The following is a 27,247-nucleotide window of genomic DNA, read 5'->3' as shown; positions in this document are numbered from 1 at the left end:
TGAAAGTCTTTTCTGGGGTATTGCCAATGCCCATGGAGGAAGAATCGATGGGAAGCCATGGCCTTCAGCGTTCACCCAGAGGATGGCAGGACGGCCTTGCAGCAGAGTCAGTAAGATGCTGAGACACTGTGTAAAGCTTAACTATAGTGGTTTATTATCCACCAGACAAATAAACATTAGGTGCACTGTCCCTTTAAGGCAAAAGAAACCATAACATAAACACCTATTCCTGTTGCCTATGGCCTTTTCTAATGGGCAGCCAGCTAATCTGGTTATCCGCCCAAAACATGTACTGCACATTCAAAGTTCAATAAGGAACGCTGGTTCTGGTAAGCAGGTTGTGTCCAGCTCATAGCAGTCTTTATCCTGGGTTGGGGTCCCAGCTGGTCCCAGCAGCAGAGCTTGTTGCAGGGCTGGGGAACCAGAAGAATCAGGGTCTTTCCTAGCTTGGAGAAGCCTATCTATCCTCCTGGGGAAAAACTAACTCCAAGTGTAAGCCACTTCCTGCTTTTTAAAACTGCAGTCATTCCTGCTTAATTAGCTGCAGGTGCATGTAGCCTCTCCAGGAGTAGTTTAACAGCTTGTATGCTAAAGCACACATATGTTTATCACTTCAGCATACTGTGTCAGTGACTCTTCCGCCCTCACTAACTGCATGGCCAGTTAAGCTGGTTCCCAAGCCAAAACATGCCCTGGCATATGCAACATGTAACACAGTCTCTGCATACAACAATAAAGTGTTTTTGCTTATCTATCAGTCCTTTGGAGCAGATGTCCCTGCTTCAGCACAGCCTTGTCGTCCTTCTTCTTAGGGGAACTCAGCCCCACTTGAGCCCAGAGAAACTCTTCTGTAGGTTCCTCTGTAACCAGCTTCCGCAGCTGGGGAGCACTTCTATCTCCCTTCTTCTCTGGGGAAAACAGTCTCTCAGCATGTGCCTCTCTAGCAGCAATCTCTCTCTCATGGCAGCATGGGCAGCATCCTGACTATTCAGACAAGACTGATTAGCATCAGCTGAACTGGCTACTCTAAAGATTAACTGTTTGAGAGTTGCAAAGTCCTATAGCTGCCCTATTCTAGCCCCTCGACCATGGCCCCTAGAGGGCAGTGATGGTATCACATATCCCTCCTCCAGCGAAACATTGTCCTGTGAGCGGCCCATGCACTATTCCCATGCACTAGCCTCTTTGTCAGACATGTCTGACATCCACCTCTTCTTTTCCTTGCCTTCCTGCGGAAGAGTCTTTCCTTCGGGGCAAGTACTAGGCCTTCTGAGCCGGCAGTTTATGAAGATGTACCTCCATCTTTTCCTCGTGTGCTCAGAGTCTCCTTAATATCTTTGGCTGCTGCCTGCAGGATGGGTGAAGGCTTAGTTAACGCTTGCTTCGATGGTTCAGCCTTTAAAATCTCATTTTTTATTGGGGTAGTGTCCCCAACTACTACTGTACCCTTGTCTTCATAGACCTTGGTTTCCGTTGCATCCAGACGCTTGGGCATGGCCAATGCCTTTTCCTGTAGGGGAGACACTTGTGTATTACCGTTCTGGAGAGCCTAATTCTGTTTTAACTCAACTGTCACCTTTTCCATGGACCTCTTCCTAAAGGTTTTCTTCATATTAGAAACCTCCTGCAGGGCAGTAATAGAGTCATATGCAACAGTGTAACACAGTCTCTGCATACAACAATAAAGTGTTTTGGCTAATCTATCAGTCCTTTGGAGCAGATATCCCTGCTTCAACACAACCCTGTCGTCCTTCTTCTTAGGGGAACTCAGCCCCACTTGAGCCCAGAGAAACTCCTCTGTAGGTTCCTCTGTAACCAGCTTCCGCAGTTGGGGAGCACTTCTATCTCCCTTCTTCTCTGGGGAAAACAGTCTTTCAGCATGTGCCTCTCTAGCAGCAATCTCTCTCTCATGAAAGCATGTGCAGCATCTCTGTAGTCACTTCCTGACTATTCAGACAAGGCTGATTAGCTTCAGCTGAACTGGCTACTTTAAAGATTAACTGTTTGAGAGTTGCAAAGTCCTATAGCTGCCCTATTTTAGCCCCTCGACCATGGCTGGTCCAGACTATACTTTCTGCCTCCTGTCACGTATGTTTTGATAGCTATAGGCAGTGTCAGGCTATCTTGTGGGTTTACTGCCCCTCATGCTGTATGCTGCCTCTCTGAGTGACAGGGGTGGAGGTGAAACTGGGTCTGTGTACAGCCAATCATGGTGTAGCTCGTGCCTTAAGGAGGAAGTTTTTCAAATTGTATTCAGTCAAGCTCAGCCCCTCCTCGGGTTGAGACTTGCCTTCAGCTCCTCCTGGAGCTGAGTGCAGCCCAAGTTCTGTGCAGAGCACAAGGCCTCAAAATTGCAAGAAGGTCAGCACCATCCAGAGGCCTAGGACCCATTCTAAAAATGATGCATACGCTGTAATACAAACTGCAGTGACTGCTTCAATAAAGAATCCTTTTTATATACCCCTGCCTAAGTAACAGTCTATTGGGTAGGGGTATGAGAGAGAAGTGTGTCGTGGTGGTGACTGTCTCCAGGAACCCTGGATCCTGCTATGACTGGAGGCACTGACACCACGGAAAGAACCTGAAGGATCACCAAAAGCCTGTCCTGTTTCCCCTTACCATCGCAGACGCTCATCTCTCCTGGACCCTCACAGGTAAAAAGCACCACAACACCTATTGCTTAGGCAAGATCTCCCAGAGGGGCTGGGGGGGGGGGGGAAGCAACGCTACATTCACATTATTATAACATCTAAGTACAGTGGTGAGAAAAAGTTAGTGAATCCCTTAGGATTTATAAATATTTCAAATATTTCAAACCTAAAATGTTATTAGATCTTAATCTAAGTCCTAATAATAGATAAATATAACCTGATCAAACAAATGACACAAAAACATGAACATTTTTCAACATTTATCTATCCACAAATGATTAAACATTCAATATCCATGTGTGAAAAAGTATGTGAACCTTTAGATTCAGTACCTGGTGGCGCCCCCTTGAGCAGCAATGACATAAACTAAGCGTTTCCTGTAACTGCTGGTCAGTCTCTCACATCAGTTTTGAGGCACTTGGCCCATTCCTCCTTACAGAACCATGGGCAGCTCACTTCAGGTCCCGCCACAACATTTTGATGGGTTTATGGTGCGGACTTTGACTAGGCCATTCTTTCAGACTGGAGATGCACAAATTTGCTGAGATTCGATTTGCGGGTGTTTTAATCAAATTGCTAAGCAACGTTCACAAAAAGTTTTTTCTTTTGCTTTCAACAAAATCGCTGCACAAGGACATGTGAAAAGGTTTGCTTCAATCAAACAGTTCGAACGTTGTCTATAAATGAGCCTGCAGCTCCAGTTAGTGTTTTGGACTGGGAGTGAGCAAAGCAAAGCTGGGTGTTAGCCAGAAATGTAGGAATGCAGGGACAGTGAGATTTCTCTTCATTTAAAAAAAATTCTTGTGTTGTTTTGTTATATTATTTCTTGTTTTATTTTTTAGGGAGAGGTGCCCTGGCTGAGGAAATGGGGTTCTATTCCCCTGTCCTGTTAAACTGATGAGGGATTTTGCCAGCTCTAGAGGCACATTTAGCCTGGAAGGCACAACATCAGCAGTAATTCTACCAGTTACTTTTGCAGTAGTGGTAGTTCTGTGGTTGCACCCCCTGTGTGCATGCCTAAGAATGCTGCTTACAGGTTCTGGCTGAATTGAACCCGGAGGAAGTAAATATTCCAATCTCACTCACTCACTTTAGAAGTCACTCTGGCTTAGAAAAAGCTGGTCAGTTTTTTAAGGATTTTCTGGCTTTTCTATAGATGCTGTAAGAATTCTGTCTTAATAGTGCCAGTAAGTGTAAATGCTTCCTTGCCCAAGTACATCTTCTTGAACAGATGTGTAAGCAGAAAATGCAGCAGCGTGGAGACAAGGATGGAACCAGAGCCTAGTTCTTGCCTGTTATGGAACCTCATTACAAGAGTTCAATTGCTGTCCCTGCATCAGAGATGCACTACCTGGCTCTACTATACCCAGCAGCACGCACCTCTGTTGCTGCTCTTTTTGCTCTGGCTTGAGCTGAGGAACCATCAGAAGGTTGTAGCGATGTGGTGGAGGTTCAGGGGACACTGCAGGAGGGTCAGATTGGTAGGACAACAGTTGACAGTACTTCTGGCAGCCACAGTCAGGTGCCATAGTCGAGAAGGTGAGGGTGACATTAGTGATGGTGGTGGCTCTTCTCGTGAGTTTACTGAGGAGGTGAGTTGGGAGAGCACCGCAGCTCCTATCCAAAACATCATGGTGGTAGGCCCCAGGATGGTATTTTATCCTTATCCCTTTGCCTGCAGACATCACATGAACATGCACCAAGAGGAACCACCTCTTTGGTGTGGGAATTACCCATGTGGTGGTCTATTGCATCCTATGCAGGGCAGCGGTGTGAAGGGGAGAAAGCAGGTGCCCGCTGGGGTCGCCTGCACTGCAAAACTATATACCGTGAAATCACTATAACATGGAAGAAGCGCCATCAGCAATCCTCTATGTCTGCATCTTCCTCCAGATGCAAGTTTCCAGCTCCAGGTCACTATAGGTTAGCGACCACCACCCCCGAAGGATGAGGTCACACCTTCACCAAGGTGGCACCCCAGTCCCAGATGGACTCCAAAGTCCACCATTTCTAGGAGTTCTGCTCCTAAGAAGAGTCCTGTGGGAAGTTCCTCAGGTGGTTCTCCTTGACCCGTTACCCTGTCTGTGGAATTTCTTCTCCCCACATTCACACCCATCCCAGAGACCCCAGGAAATAAGGTCCAAATAGAGTAGAATGCAGTGTCCAGTGTCCGCAAACTTTGCACTCTATAGCATGGCAGGGCATAGTGCTGCAGTGTCTGCTCTGCTTGGACATTATTAGTATGAGTGAGCTAAATGCGTATGTGAGATCACGGTCGTCATTGTGAGCATGTGCAGCTGAGACACTGCTGCCAATTCCGTTATTTAGTACAGTGGACTGTGCCATCCTTACAGCACGCTGAAAATCACCTTGGCCCTTTAGTTGTGCCTCCCCATTTAAGTGACGGTGGAGATCCAACATCCTCTTCTTCCTCACCCTGAAAGCAATTGACTCAGTCCCAATTGATTTTTTTTTAACCTTCTCTTGTCTTACTCTCACTCCTTGTCCCTTACTGTTGGGGATACTATCATTGGAAAGAACATGGAATTAGTTAACAATCATAAGAAAGGTGTGTACTTGCTACTTACACTGGTTGCATCTTGGACATCTTTCAGTTTGGAATTATGACGAAGCACCATCATTGATTTTTTTAATGAATAATGGTGTAGAATTCTCTAACATACACATTCTCATGCTACTTGTTCCTGATGCTTCCTCCATGGCCTCTTCCTCTGACATGTTTTGAACACTGGTGCTCCTGCTGGTGTGCAGTGTTGATTTTACTAAGCTCATACTTTTGTTGTTGTTTGTTATTTAAAAAAAAGAAAAAGAATCTACCATATATTATATTACATCTTGCTACTTTTACTATAATTGTTTCTGGGACAATTATGTGGGGTATATCATATAAACAGAATTGGACAGCACTTCAGAACATCTTGGCCCACTTTGTATGTGCTTCAAAAGTATATTGTCTTCTTTTTTAATTGACTATATATACTAGATTGTCAAATTGCCAATGCAACTTTTATCATTTTTATGTCGACAAATATGTATGAATCTGCAGCCATTTTTCTTTTTCATTCATCATCTAACCCTCCTTGCACAGCTCTAAAGGTGTTTACATTGAATCAACTATATTCAGTAGATGGCAATGCTCAGTCTCTCATACCAGTTCAGGATGCTGGGTTGGTGCTGGCTGGCCGTGGATATGCAGATAGAATAAGAATTGGCGCCAGGAACTTTTATAGTACAGAAAGAGCTTTATTCAACATGCTTTTATAAGGCTCGCCATACACGGACATACGTCACACTAGATATATTAACTGGTGGCAAATCATAAAGTTACCCTGTGCTTCTGTCCCTGGTAGCTCTCACTCCTACGCTGGGGAGATACGCATGCTTGTTTCCCTTAGTATTGGTTAGGGGTACTGTCAACTAATTCCATGTTCTCTCCAATCAAAAGGCCGCGCCTATAGTGCCGTCGATTGCGACGGTGACACGACGGGTGACGTCACCCGTCACCGTCGCAACAGGCGAAAGTAATATTTCGCCGGGTGGCGGCGTCGCGGGTTTCCGGCCATTTGATTGGTTCAAGGGCCGTCACATGAGGCGACAGCCCTTGAAAAATCAAATTTCGCTGGCTAGCAGTTTTCGCTCCGTCGCTCCGTCGCATTGTTGCCGTCGTGCTTACTATAAGCGCACGCGGCGGCGGCAATGCATTTGTTTCGGGCGATGTCGCGTCGCCGTCACTATAAGCGCGGCCTAAGAAAGGTGTGTGCTAGCTACTTACACTTGTTGCATCTTCGACATTTTTCCATTTGGGATTATGACGTGAAGCAGCATGGGTACTGTCCCACGGGACATTTAAAGATGGCTCGTAGGAACGCTGTGTGCGCAGGACTCGGAGCAGCAGCGATCCGGGACACTGACATGAGTGGCGGCCACACGATATGGAACATTGAAACATGGCGTCGGGGCCACATTTTAAGCAGCGAGGTGCTTGGTGGTGAGTTTTGGTGGCACCGGAGCACTAGGGGCGTTCAAAAGGCCACGGGCAAACGTCCAAGACCAGGCTTCATTGGGCCCCCACAGAATGTGTATCTGGCCTTATGTGAGGTTACAATGAAGCTGAGAGTGCAGTATAAAGTGTACCATGGTAACCTCAGACGCTAGAGGATAAGAAAGTCCCATTTTCTTTAAAAGAGATAGTACGAGTCAGAGGGCAATGTGCTAACATTGTGAGTTAAAATCATATAGGCTTTTATGGGGGGGGGGGGGATTGCTTTAAGCCAACAAAAAACATACACAACTTATGTATGTAACCGACTTTCCTAAAATAAAATGTGATCACCATTATAGTAAAAGTTTTACCTATCTGATTTCTGTGAAAAAAAAATACTTTAAAAAAAAAACAATCCTGATCCTCTTAAGATCTCTTTTCTGGTGATGACAGTGTCAGATTCTGAGCGTAACAATGAAAGAGATTAAATACAGATTGTAAACGCCTTCTTCCCCACACAGCATTTGGTTACCGTGAAAAATAAAAACATTGACAAAATGGTTTGAAAACATACATGTCCGGTTTAAAGGCATCTGTCGACCTATATCCTTAACCTATTAAACATGCCACGTGTTACCTTGGTCCAGTGACGGACCCCCACTATGAAGCTATGTATAATGGGTTAAAATAATTTAGTCAGCCCAAAATTTGTGTTTTTCCTAAAAAAAGAAAGATGAAGTGCATTTTTGTACAAAAATATGTATCCTGGGGGAAAAAAAGCTATTTCCTAAAATATGGTATACACATATTTCGACGTTTATTTCAAAACGTTTCAACGTTTTGCGTGTTATTTATCTGAAAGAACCTTTTTACTTGCACAAGTTTACAGCCAACAGAAAACACTGCTACACGGAGATTGCATTATCTCTGGATTACTAAACACACAGCTAACATTATTTGTTCTCACACTCCGCCTTTCTCGCAAGGATTAGCATGAAATCCTATCAAGTGCATGATGCCTTTAGCACTACTTGGCAGATCAGTACCCTGAGGGCAATGCATGCAGCCCAGAAATACTAACGTACAAATTCTTGCACGTCGTGCCAAAGGGAGGGCAGCGTGCCCCAACACATCCATCCCTTCTCCCAGAAGTGCTTTGTTACTTGTGACACTGCCAAGATCTCAAAGCACAACAACCTGGTGCTAAAGGATGCCAAGGCCCGCTGTCACTGCACATTATTCAGGTTGGCTTTGGAATGATCTCAACACAGGACATTTACCGAACCAACGGATTTGAAGGTTCTAAACCAGAAGATTGGAGGCAATGCAAGTGCTTGGTTATTTTTTAATGGCCTGTGATGGGCAGTATAAAATATTTATATTCTTACTAACGCTTCAACTGCTCAAACGTTGTGCTTCATGAAGCAGAATGGAAAATGTTGTTGCAGCAGTTAGTGAATAACCATCGCAAACGTACAATTAAAAGATTAAACCTTTGGAGTGGAGCTAGGGATATTTTAATGAGTGCACCCACTAATTACCATGTAACCGATGTTGCAATACATTAAATGTACTCAGCTCGGTGGCATCGTTAATAACATTTCGTTTGAAATTTATAGTCTTTTTAACTGCGCAGCAACATTTCTCGGAATATAAAAAACATTGGAATCACCAATGTACACATTGAGCAGTGGTGGTTTTGCCATTCTTTACCAAACAGTCACTTCACGCATTATGTACACAAAGCTTAATATATTCCCAGTCCCAGGGGTTCTAGACCACAGTTCTCAAGAACCACAAACAGATCACATTTTCAGGATATCCCTGCTTCAGCACAGGTGGCTCAATCTGTGGCTCAGTCAAAGACTGCACCACCTGTGCTGAAGCAGGGATATCCTTAAACTTGACCTGTTGGGGAATCCTGAGGACTGGAGCTGAGAACCTCTGCCCTATCCCAATGAATACATTACATTCTCATGTAATAAATTGCTGGCTTGTTTAAGGCTGGTTTTTAAGCCCTTTTTTTTGCCAACGCGGCCACCCACACATTACTCTGGCAGGCCCTTTCTTGTACCCCGTAAGAGTCATGGTTCAAACTCAAATAAGTGAGGTTACATTTAAATTTAATCATTCTGCCATTGATGCAGAGGAATGAGCAGGGACTGTAGGTGCTTTACTTGCAAGTTTTCTCATAAACATCTTATCTTTACTGTGCCCTGTACAGTGGAGGTTTTTGGTAAAAAATGTTATCCATCATAAACTTATTGTGTCTACTTTGTATCACTGGCAGCTTCCCAGTGCAGGATCACAAATGAAGATCAGACTGATAATCACACCAGACAAAAAAAAGCTGACTGAGTTGGCTTTCTGATTCTGCACTTACTTAACTGGGTCTTTGCTAGGCAAACTGAGAGCAAATGCTCTAGAGAAACATTGATTTTTAAAACAGATAGAAAGCTAAACAGTGATACGTGTGACAGTGGAGTGAAGCAAGTTTTGGGAAGTTGTAAAATAGAAAAAAAAGGGATTGGTACCACAGCACCACAAAAAATGTAGACATAATTTAATCTTGATGCATTGACACTAATACCTGAATTTTACAAATGACAACTGTAACAAATTGAGGGCAATCAAAGGAATGCCCTAAAGTTATTGGTCTGATTCATACCCAAAGGGGATCAACAATCGTGTGTGAAAATTCACTTACATTATTTTGTCAATAGAAATTATTCTGTCGCCTCCTCTCCTCAGCGGGGCGATGGGCGCAATAATGCACAAAACAAAGCTGACTTCAGGGCATTCCTTTGATTTCTCTCGGTTTGGTACAGTTGTCATTTGCATAATTCAGGTATTAGTGTCAATCTCACATTTTGTGCAAGTTATTTGGTTTAAAAAATTGTTTAAGGACAAAAAATAATGATATCTAAAAAGTTTAATAGCGTCAACATCACTGTTTTTCTCATCTAGCTGATGAAAGGCCCGGTGTGGACAGAAACGTCGTCAATGTATTCCTTTCGCCACAAATAACAATGCTATGATTGAACTAAGCTATCTCTGGGACGCTTTGCCTCATCTTGTGGATGATCAACAAATTGTGAGTTAATTGAGTACTACCGTCTAGTTCTTTTCGGGAAGCTGTAGAAGACATGGAAATGGACTCATGAGCTTCTTGTCTTTGCCAAGTCTTGTATAACGGAAGGTTTATATCCTTTTCTTTAACCCACTATAAACTTAGTCTTCCAGGTTTCCATTTCTGTCTCTTTGAAACTCACCATCTATGAAAACTGACAGTAAATGTAAAGTATATGTACGTAAAGGAGCCATTCCAACTGTGATTCACTGTTAGACTTATGCTATTATTTTTTGTAAAAAAAAAAAAAACTTTAAAGGTTATATGCTTGTTGATGTTTAAGTAATGTGAGAATGTGCTTATAACAGAGTCCAACACAATTATGCTAAATGTGTTTTTTCAACAAGCTGAGAATGTTCAAAATAGAACTTACTGTTGCTTTAAAACTGAGCAGGTGTGGCTTCCTGGTAAGGTACTTACTGTCTTTAAAGTAGGCTGACCTGCTCCTTTGTTCTTGCTAGCTCCATTATAAGGTAGCAATAAATGAGAATTGTTTGAAACAAAATAAAAAATGGAAAATGGACATTTTCAATAAATGTTATAAAAACAGATATTAGCTTCTTATGAGCTCCTTCTTGTAACAAAACAACGTTTCCAAGAGCCAATGGGGCATTTGATTGGGCTTCTGCATGCCTGTTGACCCTCAAATACATATTTTTAGCCACGTGGGGATTCTGGTGACCCCAAAGGTTATAGACCATAGGCACACAACTTTCTTAGGTCTCAAAGAACAATTTTTTTCCCCATTTCTTAAACCAGAAAGCTCTTCCGCACTTGTAACAGTGTTCAACATTCAACTTAATGTTAAAGGCCTCTGAAAAACAAATTGAACCAATTGCAGTAACATGTTAAATCGGGACAATTGATCCCCCTCCTTTTTTTTTTTTTACAAGGATCAGACACCTACTGTAGTAATATTTTCCAATATTAGTTGGTATTCACAGTAAACTGACATAAGGGAGGGAGTGATTTCCTCCAGCTGCTTCCTTTTTTTTTTTTACATTTTAGATTTAATAAACGAAAAAGTTGTACAGTGCTTGGTTACAGAAAAATAATCTTGCAGAAAACATACAGTATATAAATGCAGACGGTTCATAAAATAAACGATAAAACATCAGAAAGCATAAATAAATACGTTACAAGCTATTAGACTCAGAGGTTGTGAGTTTTTGGAATATGAGAATTCATGTTTGGAGCAGCCAGCTCCGCTGTACTGTAAACCTTCTGGTGTTGTTTTTTTATTTGTAAACACTCTAAAGTGGTGGAGACTCTATAGAGCAGGCCTGCACAACTCGTAAAGCGAGAAGGGCCGAACTGCTCCAAGGAAAAAAAAATTGGGCCGCACGGGTAAAATCATCATCATCATCATCATCATCCTCATATCTCCCCCAGAACCCCTCACAATCAACCTTTGCGATACTCCCCATCTATCTCTCAGACCCCCATCTCCCCCTCACCCACACACATAATACTCCCTCTCCAAATCAAACACACAATACCCCCCTGCACACCACACACATCCCACCCCCCTGCACCTCACATCCTTCTCCCCCCGTGCACCTCACACCACTCTCCCCCCCTGCACCTCACACCACTCTCCCCCCCTGCACCTCACACCACTCTCCCCCCCTGCACCTCACACCACTCTCCCCCCCTGCACCTCACACCACTCTCCCCCCCTGCACCTCCCACCACTCTCCCCCCTGCACCTCCCACCACTCTCCCCCCTGCACCTCACACCACTCTCCCCCCCTGCACCTCACACCACTCTCCCCCCTGCACCTCACACCACTCTCCCCCCTGCATCTCACACCACTCTCCCCCCTGCACCTCACACCACTCTCCCCCCCTGCACCACACACCACTCTTCCCCCCTGCACCACACACCACTCTCTCCCCTTGCACCTCACATCACTCTCTCCCTTTGCACCTCACATCACTCTCTCCGCTTGCACCTCACATCACTCTCCCCCCCTGCACCTCACATCACTCTCCCCCCCTGCACCACACATCACTCTCCCCCCCTGCACCTCACATCACTCTCCCCCCTGCACCTCACATCACTCCCCCCTGCACCTCAGATCACTCTCTCCCCTTGCACCTCACACCACTCTCTCCCCCTGCACCTCCAATCACCCCTGCACCTCACATCACCCCTGCACCTCACATCACCCCTCCTGCACATCACCTCCCCCCTCCTGCACATCACATCCCCTGCACCTCACCCCCTGCACCTCCTATCATCCCCTGCACCTCACATCATCCCCTGCACCTCACATCATCCCCTGCACCTCACATCATCCCCTGCACCTCACATCATCCCCTGCACCTCACATCATCCCCTGCACCTCACATCATCCCCTGCACCTCACATCATCCCCTGCACCTCACATCATCCCCTGCACCTCACATCATCCCCTGCACCTCACATCATCCCCTGCACCTCACATCATCCCCTGCACCTCACATCACCCCTGCACCTCACATCACCCCTGCACCTCACATCACCCCTCCTGCACATCACCCCTCCTGCACATCACCTCCCCCCTCCTGCACATCACATCCCCTGCACCTCACCCCCCTGCACCTCCAATCACCCCCTGCACCTCCAATCACACACCTGCACCTCCAATCACCCCTGCACCTCACCCCCTGCACCTCACCTCCCCCCTCCTGCACATCACATCCCCTGCACCTCACCCCCTGCACCTCCAATCACCCCCCTGCACCTCCAATCACCCCCCTGCACCTCCAATCACCCCCCTGCACCTCCAATCACCCCCCTGCACCTCACATCACCCCTCCTGCACATCACCTCCCCCCTCCTGCACATCACATCCCCTGCACCTCACCCCCTGCACCTCACATCACCCCTGCACCTCACATCACCCCTGCACCTCACATCACCCCTGCACCTCACATCACCCCTGCACCTCACATCACCCCTGCACCTCACATCACCCCTGCACCTCACATCACCCCTCCTGCACATCACCTCCCCCCTCCTGCACATCACATCCCCTGCACCTCCAATCACCCCCCTGCACCTCCAATCACACGCCTGCACCTCCAATCACCCCTGCACCTCACCCCCTGCACCTCACCTCCCCCCTCCTGCACATCACATCCCCTGCACCTCCAATCACCCCCCTGCATCTCCAATCACCCCCCTGCACCTCCAATCACCCCCTGCACCTCCAATCACCCCCCTGCACCTCACCCCCTGCACCTCACCTCCCCCCTCCTGCACATCACATCCCCTGCACATCACCCCCTGCACCTCCTATCATCCCCTGCACCTCACATCACCCCTGCACCTCACATCACCCCTGCACCTCACATCACCCCTGCACCTCACATCACCCCTCCTGCACTTCACCTCCCCCCTCCTGCACATCACATCCCCTGCACCTCACCCCCCTCCACCTCCAATCACCCCCCTGCACCTCACCCCCTGCACCTCACCTCCCCCCTCCTGCACATCACATCCCCTGCACATCACCCCCTGCACCTCCTATCATCCCCTGCACCTCACATCACCCCTGCACCTCACATCACCCCTGCACCTCACATCACCCCTGCACCTCACATCACCCCTGCACCTCACATCACTCCTCCTGCACATCACCCCCCCTCCTGCACATCACCTCCCCCCTCCTGCACATCACATCCCCTGCACCTCACCCCCCTCCACCTCCAATCACCCCCCTGCACCTCACCCCCTGCACATCACATCCCCTGCACATCACCCCCTGCACCTCCTATCATCCCCTGCACCTCACATCACCCCTGCACCTCACATCACCCCTGCACCTCACATCACCCCTGCACCTCACATCACCCCTGCACCTCACATCACTCCTCCTGCACATCACCCCCCCTCCTGCACATCACCCCCCCTCCTGCACATCACCCCCCCTCCTGCACCTCCAATCACCCCTGCACCTCACCCCCTGCACCTCACATCACCCCTCCTGCACATCACCCCCCCCTCCTGCACATCACATCCCCTGCACCTCACCCCCCTGCACCTCCAATCACCCCCTGCACCTCCAATCACCCCCCTGCACCTCCAATCACCCCCCTGCACCTCCAATCAACTCCTGCACCGCCAATCACCCCCCTGCACCTCCAATCACCCCCCTGCACCTCACCCCCTGCACCTCACATCACTCCTCCTGCACATCACATCCCCTGCACCTCCAATCACCCCCCTGCACCTCCAATCACCCCCTGCACCTCCAATCACCCCCCTCACCTCCAATCACCCCCCTGCACCTCCAATCACCCCCCTGCACCTCCAATCACCCCCCTGCACCTCCAATCACCCCCCTGCACCTCCAATCACCCCTGCACCTCACCCCCTGCACCTCACATCACTCCTCCTGCACATCACCCCCCCCTCCTGCACATCACATCCCCTGCACCTCACCCCCCTGCACCTCCAATCACCCCCCTGCACCTCCAATCACCCCTGCACCTCACATCACCCCGCCTGCACATCACATCCCCTGCACCTCACCCCCCTGCACCTCCAATCACCCCCCTGCACCTCCAATCACCCCCTGCACCTCCAATCACCCCTGCACCTCACCCCCTGCACCTCACATCACCCCTCCTGTACATCACCCCCCCTCTCCTGCACATCACATCCCCTGCACCTCCAATCACCCCCCTGCACCTCCAATCACCCCCCTGCACCTCCAATCACCCCTGCACCTCACATCACCCCCCTGCACCTCACCTCAATGCACCTCACCTCACCCCCCTGCACATATCCAAGTTCGGATCAGGGGGGGGGAGCGGCCGCAGAAGAGCTCAGCTGGCTGTGACTTCCCCCTCCGTCCCACGTTGCGAGCGGGGGGTGGGGGTGGGGGTGGGGGTGGTGGGAGGGAGCAAGGAGCGGGAGCGGGCCCTGCGGATGCGCGCCGGGACCGCGGGGAATCGCCGCCATTTTGTTTTTTTCAAAGTTTTATTTTTTTTCAAAGTTTTTTTTTTTCAAAGTTTTTTTTTTTTTCAAAGTTTTTTTTTTTTTTTTTTTAAATCTCATCGATGGCCACACAGAGAGGCCAGGCGGGCCGCATGCGGCCCGCGGGCCGCGTGTTGTGCAGCCCTGCTGTAGAGGATGATGATGTGTATCAAGGCAAAGCATTCAATTGCTACAGGGCCTTTTTTTCCTGGAGAAATCTGGTGCAAGGTTTCTTACTCTGCGTTTTACAGCCGAGAGACTTTGTAGACCTGTCTCGGCTTTATTCTATATTGCTTTTGTGATCCAGGATGCGCAAGCAAAGACCGTTTTTGTTCTGAAGTTTGCACTTTTTCGTTCTTCTGTTTGGGTCACATTGTTTAGAAATGTTACCAAGATAAACTTAGTCATTCTTTTTTAGTTCGGTCCTGCTTGTATCTAACTTCACCTTTTAACTATTCACGTCTTCTATTTCAGAATGGACAAAGTTTCCTGGTGCTGGATGAACAAAGGTTTGCCAAAGATATCCTCCCCAAGTACTTCAAGCACAACAACATGGCCAGTTTTGTGAGGCAACTGAACATGTGTAAGCTAATGGAAGGTTTTAAAGCTTTTGTTTTTTTTTTTTGTTTGTTTCAATTTTTTAAATTGTTTTGGAGAGACACAACAAATATTCAACATTGGTACACATATATTGTTCAAGTATTACCAGTTGTGTTTAAAACAAAAAAAAAAACCCTCTACATTTCGTTATCAGTGCTTAAATAAAATATTCGTTTTAACATAGTCTTTGTGTTAATATGATCTGTTTCCACATCTTAGGCTGTGCTAGGGAAGCAGCCGCCTCCTTGCATGACTCTCGTAGAATTTAGAAAAGAATAGAGAAGAACAGAGAAAAGAAGAGAAAGAAAGGGGGGGAGGGGGAAAGCCCATTTATCTAGTTTCTCTGTAGTTATGTCTATGTGTTCCTAATTGCCAGGCCAAATTTCCCAGATTTTGTGAAATTTGTCAAGTTTGTGGCTCAATTGCGCTGAAAGGAGCTCCATCATTTTTATTTCCCTTAGTCTCCGTAACACCGTCTGTCTAGAGGGCGCGTTCACCTTTTTCCAGGCCGCTGCAATAGCACAGCGGGCTGCCGTAAACACGTGAATTGTCATTTTACTTTCCGCCGTTTCCAGATCTTTGATTGGTTTGGCCAGCACCATGGTCAGCGGTTCCACCTCCACCTCCACCCCCAGGTACTCTCGGATCAATGTTTGAATCATGACCCAGAATACCTGAATTTTTGGACAATTCCACCAAATATGAGCCATATCTCCTTTTTGCCCGCATCCCCTCCAGCACAAATCCGGGGACCCGGGGAAAATCTGGCTCAGCCTGCTTGGGGTTAGGTACCAATGAAACAATAATTTATAAATATTCTCCTTAATAGTGGTACAGATTGATGTTTTTGAAGCTGCTTCCCAGATATCCTCCCAATCTTCTCTATCGATCTTTGCATTCAAATCTTCTGCCCATTTAATCATATAGCTGTGTTGGGAACAACCCCCCGATCGTGCAAGGCCCAAATATATATAAGCTTCCTTTTTAATGTGGTCTGTAATTGTTTCATACGCCCATAATACAAATTATCTTTAACTGTGCATGCAATGTCTTGTATATAATATATACCCTGCTCATTATGTAATTGTATTTGTAAACATGTATTATTTGTCATAACTCTGTGCCCAGGACATACTTGAAAACGAGAGGTAACTCTCAATGTATTACTTCCTGGTAAAATATTTTATAAATAAATAAATTTTGTATGATATCATCGCACTACAAAGCCCCATGTCCTCTTTATATTAATTGACCCTTTAAAATAAAGGCAAGGAGTGGGTTAAGAATAAAGGAAACATTTGATGGACAAGCACCTTCCCCAATTGAGCTCCCATTGAAAAGAAGAAAAATGCTTAAATTTCCCTAGAAACCCTAGCTGCCACCTTTTTGCTTTAAGAAGAATTACGTTTGTTTATGGAATTAAGTTACATTGTTTAATTGTTTACAAAATTTTATTTATTTTTTAAGATAAGAGGGATTGCACCTTTAACATTGAGACATTAGTTTCCCTACACAGCTTCTGTAAGATAATACCGAGTAATCACCAATCAGAAAACACTCCCAAAAAGTCAAGAGGAGTTTGGCTAGGTTAGCGAGGCCAGTTGCAAATACAGGGTAGTAGATTAAAGCTGAAGTAGCCATTCTTAGTTAATATTTAGGCGTTACTAATGTTTCTATTTGTTTTATCGCTGCAAACATTCAGAAAGCACAGCAGATAAAGCTGGGAACATTTCACTTATACAGCAGCACAAACCCTTGATAAAAACATGAACACGTTCTGTGTACAATATGTGTGATTGGTCGTATCAGCCACATTCTGTCCATGTGTGCTTTGTGCAGTGCCTTTTTGCCAGTGATTCCCAGGGAGGGGTTCACCAAATAAAATATATATCGGCGAATCCCAGGCTGTATATTGAATTCCTGAGCACGGTTGGGGGCTGCTCACTCAGGTCCGGATACATCAAAGTCTGTTACAGAGATGTTAATATCACACCTGGTAAAAAAAAAAAAAAAAAAAACAACAGAAGTTATTACCACAATTTTAAGTTGTTATTCATTAACATTGTGGTAATAATTTACTGGGTTATTTGGGCCTGTAACATACGGTGCAAGAAGGGACATTGGCAAACTTTACATAAATACTTACAGGCATAAGGAAAGAGCCTCTTGTAGATAGCACTCAGGTCAATATGTAATTGGTTAATACGTTTTATTAAAACTTAACTTTTACTAAGGTATCTCTAATAAAAGGGTGGAATAAAGCAATGACATAATACAACACACTTGTACACTTAGAGGCTAGCTCAGGAGACCTCCTGCTTCAATACTGTGCTATTAAATTTTTTATAAAACCAGTGCGATTGCCTGTAAGAGCTGTGCAGGAGATACAGCTCTCTCTGTGCAGCTCTTGCAGACCGTAGGCAGATCGCACGGTTAGAACTTAGAAAAAGGCTGAGATAAGGACACTGCTATCCGAGCGGTTTGGCATTTTCCTACCTCACCGTTTCTAACTTGTGATAATTCTTTCTGAATACCGTGATAACACAAATGTCAGAATGTGAAGTAGGGTCATGCCAAACCGTTCGATGTGGGAGTGATTTTATTGAAGCTACTAGAATAGGCCTCTAAGTCAGAGATACAACGCATTAGTTGCGTAAATAGTGTGTATTGAAATGTGTATCTGACTTCAGAAATAGTTATATGTTGGATTATTCCAACTTGTTCTGATAAAAGTAGCAAGTGTGAGTTATTCTAGCACACTGTGTATCCAGGATTGTGGGTTATCCAAAAATGTGTTTATATATTAGTCTATTATGATACATTTTGAATTGTATCTTGTCTAGCTGCTTAATGACGGAGGCTAGAATATCTTTATATACTCATATGCCAGTGTTTATGCACAATAGTGCAGATCTGATTAGTTTATTTATTAAACTGGATTATAATTTTGAGTTGTTTACACATATCTCAAATTTGATCAGTTATGTATGTTATGTTTTTTTTATTTTATTTTCAATAGTTTTTTCTGTTATAATAATAATAATTAATGTTCTATGGATTCACTTGATTGTACATGTATTTTGGTTGTTGGAATGGCTTTGCTGTATTGCAATGTGCCTTGATGGGTGGATTTTTTTAATCATTTGCATAACTCAGCAGTTCAAGATTTATTGATTGGCCACAAGATAACTAAGATAACTGGTTAATTAAAACCACCTATATCAGGACACACTTCAGTACAGCAAATCACTCTTTGATAAAGCACTTACACTGTGTGAAACATGTTAGAGGATTTGCAGTATTACAACTATATGGATTTTACCCAATAAATATATTTTTTGGTCACCAGGTCCACCGTTGCTCTATTGCTGTGCACCGGCTTATCCCATTTGGATCTTCCCTCTTACAGTTTTACCAATATATGTTAAGCTGCATTGACATATGATTATATATATATATATATATAATAGAAGTGGTGTGACAAGTCAGACAATTGTTGATTTTAATCAGTTTTCCCGAATCAGGATGCATAAAATGTGTCCCCTGTATAAGCCCATTGTGGCAAGTGATACAGCCATGACAGCCAGTTTTTAATGGGGCCAAGATAGTTGTAGGTAACAGGTGCTCGCATTTGTCTTTGAGAGATCTTTTGGTAACATCTGATCCCAGAGTTTTATTTCATTTATAGGCAGACAGGTGTTTCAACTGTGCCAAGTTCAGTTTCTAGGATATGCCAATGGTATCTCATTGATTTCTTTACATCCTGTGAGATGGTGGAGAATTTAGTAACAATAGGAAGCCTGGTATGACTAGAATGGTTTCTAGGTCTCCTTGGAACAGTTAGGTCCAGATTAAGGGCTTTATGTATACTGGTGTATACTTCCTTTTTGTTGTAACCTCAAGTGACATTTCTGGGCCATAAGTTCCAATTGATTTGATATTTCATGAAGGTCACTAAAAATTCTGGCTATCCTCATTAGTTGCGAGTATAGAAGGCCTTTTAACAAAGGTAACGGATGAAAGCTGGTAGCTTCTAAAACAGTGTTTTGATCCGTAGGCTTGATGTAAACGTAGGTTTCTAGTTGCATATCTTTCTTGATCACCAGGACATCGAGAAAATCAATGTTAAAATAATTGACATTGACTCTCTAGGGGTGTCCAAGCAATTAAGACTGTTTGTAAATTCTGTTAACTTTGTTCTAGTGCCTGACCACAAAAAGAAAAGATCTACGTAGCGATGATAATGTTCGATATACTGTACTGTCTATAACGGTGATGATGCAGGATATATAACGGCTCGTATTCCCCCATATATAGATTGGCAAATGACAGAGCCCCATTAGAAATCATGGCAGTTCTGGTAAGTTGTAAATAAAAGTGTTTTTCAAACTTAAAATGATTGCATTTTGGTGTTAATCAGTCGTCCAATCAAAAATTGAATTGGTGGACCATCATATCCGACAAATTGTACAAGCTCTTCCATCGGCCGCCGCCGCCACCATCGCCGCGCTTCCCGCCTGGACATATTTCAATTCGGACGTGCTGGCATACTCATTCGCCACACTTTCATGGCCAATTCGTCACTTGTGGTGATTGGAGACAGGGTTGCCCAGCTTGGTTCTAGTTATACGTCTGCAAAGAGAAGGCAAATAGCACATACAGCAGGCAATATTTGGTGTGTATACCATTGCAAAAAAGGCCCCTTTCTACCTGATGATGTGTCTCTTTCAAACAAGCCTTTAAAAAAGACGAGGGGTTTTATCCCAATTGATAGACTGTTGAAATAAGGTACAATGCCACTAGTTTTTTAGGCCCTTCAAACAATAGTTACGTTCTTGTGGAAACTGTTTTTATAAGTGTAATTAAATATACTACAGAGAATCACATTTTCAAATTCTATGTTTTCAAAATCAAGATTTTTATATGATGTGAAATACATCAATTAGTAATATTATTCCTATTATTTTGATGTTAAAAGTAAGAGGGTGAGAGACACAAACCCATGTCCACCCCTTTCCAAACTGTTGTTACGTGAGGAAGATACATAAATATGACTAGTAAAATAAAATACAGTGCCTCCAGGTTTAGGATAAGGGGTTTAATATCAGATCATCTTGGTGGTTGGTGGTGGTGGTACGTCCTTGCAACCCGGAGCCCAGAAAGTGGCTAGCCCTTCCGGCAAAGAAGGGGTTACCAGGAAAGGTATCAGTAGGCAAATGCATTGTTTCCAATATGAGGGCCTCACTCATATCTTTGAGGCTGAGTTTCCATGGTGATGGTTTCCGGGAGGAAGATTCTGCTGTTTCCATGGAAACAATCCCCTATTGAGATAGGTGCCTAGAGGGGAAATGAGGTGAATGGCAAATGAGAAAGGATAAGGGTCTCATATGCTGGGTATGCAGGACTGTTACGAAGTCTGTCCTGACATACTTTTAGCTTCAGTTTTGATGAAGCAGCCCAGCTTTGCTGCAGAATACACTGAATGTGCAATGTTTCTTCGAAATGAAAGGAAACTGTGTGTGCACTCATTTTTTTAAGGTTATCCAGAGAAAAGACCTTTGCATCTAACTACTCCAAATTTTAACCTTCTGCACTCTAAACATGACTTTGCATGGGGCTATGCAGTATATACGTTTCCATTCTATGTTACAGCAATGAAAATATCCCTTGTGAGCACATTTACATCTCAGACAGGTCTGCAACGCTGCTTTTTTCCATTATCTCCTAGCATTCAGTGCTTCCACTAAAGCAAGGGATTCTGGGAAATTACATGCAAATGAGTAATTCTATCTTATAAATACACACATGCTACATATGTATCCATATGTCGCATGTTCAACGTTTCGGTCCAGTATGACAGGGGTGCAGAAACTTTCTGCGTTGTGCCCCCCTGCCTGCTCTCCCCCAGTGTCGTGCCCCACCTTACCTTTAATCTGGCGTCGCTCGAAGCCAGCTGAATTCAGGTAAGTTACAGAGGCATTGTGCTAAAGATTGCGGGCCTCTGTAACCAGCCCCCCCCCCCCCAAAAAAATAAATCTTGTGCCACACTCTACCCGCTGCATGTGTGCATATGTCATAGGGTTGCCACATTTAAGTTTTTATAATATGGGATGCCGAAATCCAGTCTGAAGGAATTACATCATATAAAACATGTTTTTTATTTTTTTATATGCATATTAGACACAAGCGCAAGAACAGATACAATTCAGTATTGTGTTAACAATATGTCTCTAAACTAGCTGTAAAAGCTGTGTGTAGAAAGCAACAATTCAAAATACTCAATATACCAATGAACGTACGATCTGCCTGCATAAAAGTCCAATGGATGGTGGAATATGATTCTATAAAGAAAGAAATGCCAGAAATAGTGAAGTACCGCAAAATGGGTTTATAACCGCAAAGGTGAAAATCTACTTACAATTTAGCAGTGAAAATCAGCATTATGGGATAACATCCCTGGTACCGCAGCGGTGAATGAAAACTCAGCATCCACGAGTTCCATGCTGGCAAGCGCTGCAGCAGCTGACATAGTCCCGAAATCAGGCATGCTTGGAGGTGTCTCCCGCTAGTCACCATACTCTTGGGTTCTTTGTGACTTCCTGGATGATTTGCTGGTTTGTTCTTGAAGAGATTTTGGTAGGACGACCGCTCCTGGTGAACTTTCTCCATTTGTCTGACTGTGGATTGGTGGAGCTCCAAATCCTAACAAATTGTTTTGTAACCCTTTCTAGACTGATGCACATCAATAACGGCTTTTCTGAGGTGCTCTGAGATTTATTTTGATCGTAGTGTGATGTGTTTCCACACACCTGTATGGTGAAGACCAAACTCATAAAGTTTCTGATCTTTATATATGGTGGTGCCTCCCAAAATCACACCTGAAGATCTACCTAATTCTTTAAATACCTGATTCTAATTTTCCCTTTAATTTAGCTGATAAAACCAGGGTTTCACTAACTTTTTCACAGACAAACAATTAGAATGTAAGAGTCAGGCTAATTCCTACATCATTTTGTTTCAAAAGACATGGAATTAGTTCATATAAACCTTATTACAGAAACACTCATGAAAGGGTAGAGCCCCTTCAAATTTCCTTGTGCTGCAGAGATTCACTCCAGGTATATGAAGTCCATTTAAATCAGCAACATGATAATAGACCATAAGGGGTTAACACATATGATGAACAGCAAATGAGTCTACTAACTCTCCCCTAGTATGGGAGCAGCCTGGCAACATACAGAGGGTTGACCCAGTAGGTTAAGTACTACTCTCTTTGACAAAGTCCCTGTGCGGACGAAACGCGTCAGAGCGCTGAGGGGGGACTCCTTCTCCCCTTTTTTATCCATGATTGCCGGGAACCAATAAAGGCTTTTATATTTTTTGCACAGTCCAGCCTTCTTGCCATTTTTTGTCCAAGCAGTGCCCGCTGATTACTTTCCTATGGAGAGGATATCCTGATATAAACCTTATTGGATATTTAAGAAAAGACGAATTTTGATTCAAGAAGGTTATCATGGAAAAACGATTGAATTTCTGTAATTATCATTATGGTTCACAAACTTTTTCTCGCCCCAGTAGTTTTATATTTTATTGTTTCTTTTTGTTTCTATAAATGTTTCATATGTCCGTTATTTTAAAGAACGCCCTTTGTGTCGGATTCTTACAGAGCAGCTGTGATTTGTGGATGTAATTCCAGCTCCTAATGAAATATGTGGAATAAGGATAAATTGTGATAAGACACTTTCTACAAAATATACATTGGAATTCACCTTACTGAAGACTAAATAAACATTTTTAGCTGAGAAAATGCAGGCGTAATTGTTTTATTGGGTAGGTGGGGTTCACTAAGCTCCAATTAGGAGTATTAGGGGTATCAGAGCTCGATTCGGTATTAACAAATGTACAAGTCTTTGGCAGGCAAAGCCAAATTGAGCTTCAATACTTGTTATCAGAGTTGAGTAAATCCCGGAGATAGATATGTACAGTAACCTCTATTTACATAAATGTTTAGATGAAATAAATTACTGTATTTAAGAAGTTCAGAAATGTCCCTATGTTTTATTCTGCTCTCATGAAGATTTGTGACTAAGATCTATATTGATCTTTGATGTACATCTCTATTGATCTGATGTGAGGAATGATAGGATCTAGGCGCATTAATTGTTGCACCTTTATTGTGTATGTGTTCATTCAGCATGTTCTTTATTAACCTCTCATGAGCTCCACAGAGGAAAACATTTTAATACTTATTCCTGGGACATAGTGAGTTGATCTGGGCTGAGGCGCGCTGAGGCTCCCTTACACAGCGCGCCGTCCGTGGGCGTCTCGGGGGCGGGTCTGGGGGCGGGCCAGTGACGTCACGGAGCTGGTTCGCCCTCATTGGGCGAACCGCTCACGTGACCGGCCCTGCGCTCCGGCGAGCGCCAAATCTGAAGACTCGGTGAGACACACGCTTCCCCAAGCGTGCGGACGCATGGGCGAGCCCCTGCTAAAGCCGCTCTCATTGCGGCTGCAAGGGCCCAGTGCCGAGCAGCAGCGCGCCTCAGCACGGGTCAACGCATAAGCGCTGACCATGCCCGAGGCCTAAGGCTTCATGCAGAGAAGTGTTACAAAACTGGACTCAATGAAAGATTCTGGACCAGAAAATTGCATTTTAATGTAAAAGTACTGACTTCAGCGAGTAAGGCCTCGGGCATGGTCAGCGCTTATGCGCTGACCCGTGCTGAGGCGTGCTGCTGCTCGGCACTGAGCCCCTGCAGTCGCAATGGGAGCGGCTTTAGCAGGGGCTCACACACGCGTCCGCACGCTTGGGGAAGCGTGTGTCTGAAGGAGTTTTGAAATTTGGCGCTCGCCGGAGCGCAGGGCCGGTCACGTGAGCGGTTCGTCCAATGAGGGCGAACCAGCTCCGTGACGTCACTGGCCCGCCCCCAGACTCGCCCCCGACACGCCTACGGACGGTGCGCTGTGTAAGCCTCAGCGCGCCTCCGCACTGTTACAACAACTATGTCCCAGGCCTAAGACAGTTGAAATCTCTGAGAAGTCTCTAGGAATCACTGAGACTCAATGAAAACCCCAGACTAGAGATGTCTGACTGCAATGTAAAACAATACTAGTCTTTCATTCCATGTTGACGTGTCTAATTCTTTATATCTGTGTCTGTTAAGAGGATAGATCCCCAAAAATCCTTATTTCAGCCTTTTAACCAATAACAGCTGATGCTTCTCACTACAGTGATTCTCAATGCTTCTCCTAAACTCCAAACACCAAGGAAATAAATAGGGGAACATGCGTGGAAAAGCCACCCTGTTCTTTATTACTGGGATGGGTGGACGGCAAAGACAATGAGCGCTGCAGACCTGCCAAGCACATGTGTATTGGGGCACCTTTAATGTACATATACGGTAGTGTAAGTGTAAGGATAAGGCACTTTAGATGGCTGAGTGACCAGCGATACCCTCTCTCCTTATACAGAACATATTGATTTTCGAAGACAACAAATGCTTGTTTAAAAGAGCTACTGTACGCTGCACTATAACTATTTATTGCCCGTCTACCTCTGGTTTTGTATTTATTAACACGTATCAAAAAAACACCCCGCTGCAAAAACGACTATGAAAACGCCATCCGAATGGTCAACCATAACAATCCCAGTGAAAGCTATATGATGTTAGAAAAGTAATTTTTTGCTACATCTGCTCTCTTTTTATCACTAGCTTTGCCGCCGTGAGACTTTGATAAATAAAACATGTGTTGTATTCCTTCTGGTGCAGCTATTAACTTCTTTGCTGCCAGAAGGGATTGAAACTCATTGCTGCGCATAGTAGCACAATATGTTTGAAGCCCCCCAGGCAGCAGTGGTCATACCCTGACAGATGCATGTGGATGCAGACAGGACGCAGGACAGAGCACTCAGAAAATGAGGAGCAGCCACACTGCAGTCTTCCACTCACTGCTACAAAGCACAAGCCACGTCTATAAGCTCTATACAGTAGCTCCCTATAGCTATCCCCTCTGCTTTTGGCAGCCATTGGATCGTTGGACGTAAATCCTACAGTGCAGCTTTATAAATGTAAGTATGATTGTATTGCCTTCTACGCTGATATTAGGTTGGAAGTTATTTCTTCTGTCTGCTGGATTCTTGATTGGAAAGAAAGGGGGGGGCAGAGTGTAAGCCCTCTCATTACATGCTGTAAATCACTGCCTTTTGTAGGCTGTAGGCTGGCGCACAGCTGTTTCCTGAGCCGGTTAGTGTGGCTAGGGCGGAAGATATATTTTACAAAAGGATTGCATATTTGTTGCAGCGTAGTGTCATTTCGGAAAGGAGGGTTGGAAAGAGATATTATCATGATATGTATGTGTGTGTATATATATATATATATATAATTATATTTCTCACTAATACAGTTGAATTAGCACATACTCCATCATAAACCATTAACAAGGTTAATCTAGCCTAGGACATAACCTTTGTGATGGGCAGTGTATGTAGAATAACGGACTTTCCGTTTAGTAATGTATGCATTTATGTATTGTACTCTTGCTCCGAAAACACTTTACATTTGTCTTATGTTCAAGTCTGCATACAAATGATTGCAGTGCGTTGTATTAAATCGGGTTTGTCATGCTGCACACAATTGCATACTCAGTGGGAATGCACAATGTATGTGTCTAAATGTATTCTACTGCTGTGAAGCGCTATGTACATTAATGGCGCTATAAATAAAGACATACATACATACTTGCAGACATACATAAATGGTGTTTTAGTGCTGCTCCTCTCAGGTTAAACCCTTTAGCACTGGAGAGCTCTCACCTTAAAGCAACTGAAAGACTGAGGAGTATGTATCAAAGGTTCCCTCCTGGCTGCAAATCTGGAGAAAAATATACAGCTAGATTTAGCACAAAGACAAAAAAAAAAACATTACTTTGCTGATGTCATTTATTTCATAAAGAAATGTTGCATTTTATTTAGTTGTATCTTTCAGTTAGTTATCTGTCATCTTCAGAGCAGCCTCTCTCATTAATAATATGTGACTGCAATAGAGATTAGAAGGGCTTTTGCGATGGCTCACTTGGGTACAATGGTGATTGAAGTGTTTCGATTTTAACTCTTTCGGGGCTGAAGGTACCAGCCAAGCTTTGCAATCCAGTGCATGCTCCTTAAGCATGACGGGTATTGCGGATTTCTACATTTACTGAGCGGTGCTAACCCATAAAACAATTACCTTACAGCTTTTTCTAGTAGCGAAGTAACTACAGTATGGGCCTAAATTGTATAATGGAAAACAAATTACAGCAAAAAAAGAAATGTAGAACTTGCATTCAGTCAATATTAACCACACTGTACGATAGTAAGTAACCTCACCTGGGTTTTGTATGTGTTCAGATCCTATGACCCCCAGTTGGGCAATAAAGCAGCAAAACATGTGACATCTTATGGGTTCCCCCCCCCCCCCTAAATAAATCAGTTCCGTAGTATTAGATAATAGTGACTTTTTTGTTGTCTTATTCAACACTTAATGCCATTTTTTAATGAGTTTTAAAGCATCCTTTGATTTCTATAGCAGGTTTTAACCCACCTCCCAAGCAGTGCAAGATCTTAGCCACACCTTCCTGTTTGGGATAATTTGTTGCAAATGTTCCCAGCAGTTTGAGTTGCAAACTGTAATAATAGATAATGTTACCTTAGTAACAGGAGGACACATTGTAGCTGTTGAGTTACACTGACTGAAGCAGTCATTATGTTAGGCGCACAATCTGGATTTTGACAGATTTATAACAGGAGCACCAAACAATTGCCAGTTTAGGTAAAGATGTAGAATTATACATTGTCACATGCTTTACATATACAAATAATAAAACAAGAGGAAAAAAAGTTGGAAAGTAGTATTGCT

At 44.3% G+C, this 27,247-nt stretch overlaps 1 protein-coding gene and 1 long non-coding RNA gene across 2 annotated transcripts in view; both read left to right on the top strand.

Moving 5' to 3' along the window:
• Positions 1-2,368: 2,368 nt before the first annotated feature.
• On the top strand, positions 2,369-15,505 carry LOC142471313 (uncharacterized). The gene is made up of 3 exons (XR_012789391.1): positions 2,369-2,654; positions 9,622-9,748; positions 15,228-15,505. It is a non-coding gene; the product is annotated as an uncharacterized LOC142471313 (long non-coding RNA).
• A 9,764-nt stretch (positions 15,506-25,269) lies between these two features.
• TRIM2 (tripartite motif containing 2) overlaps positions 25,270-27,247 on the top strand; it is a 173,378-nt gene continuing 171,400 nt past the window's right edge. The window contains exon 1 of the mRNA XM_075613192.1: positions 25,270-25,422. The gene's annotated coding sequence lies outside the window, so the exon portion shown is untranslated. The remainder of the gene's footprint in view (positions 25,423-27,247) is intronic.

Source organism: Ascaphus truei, chromosome 1 (genome assembly GCF_040206685.1).
Source record: "Ascaphus truei isolate aAscTru1 chromosome 1, aAscTru1.hap1, whole genome shotgun sequence".
NCBI classification, from domain to species: domain Eukaryota; kingdom Metazoa; phylum Chordata; class Amphibia; order Anura; family Ascaphidae; genus Ascaphus; species Ascaphus truei.
This window is presented reverse-complemented; position numbering and strand designations above follow the sequence as displayed.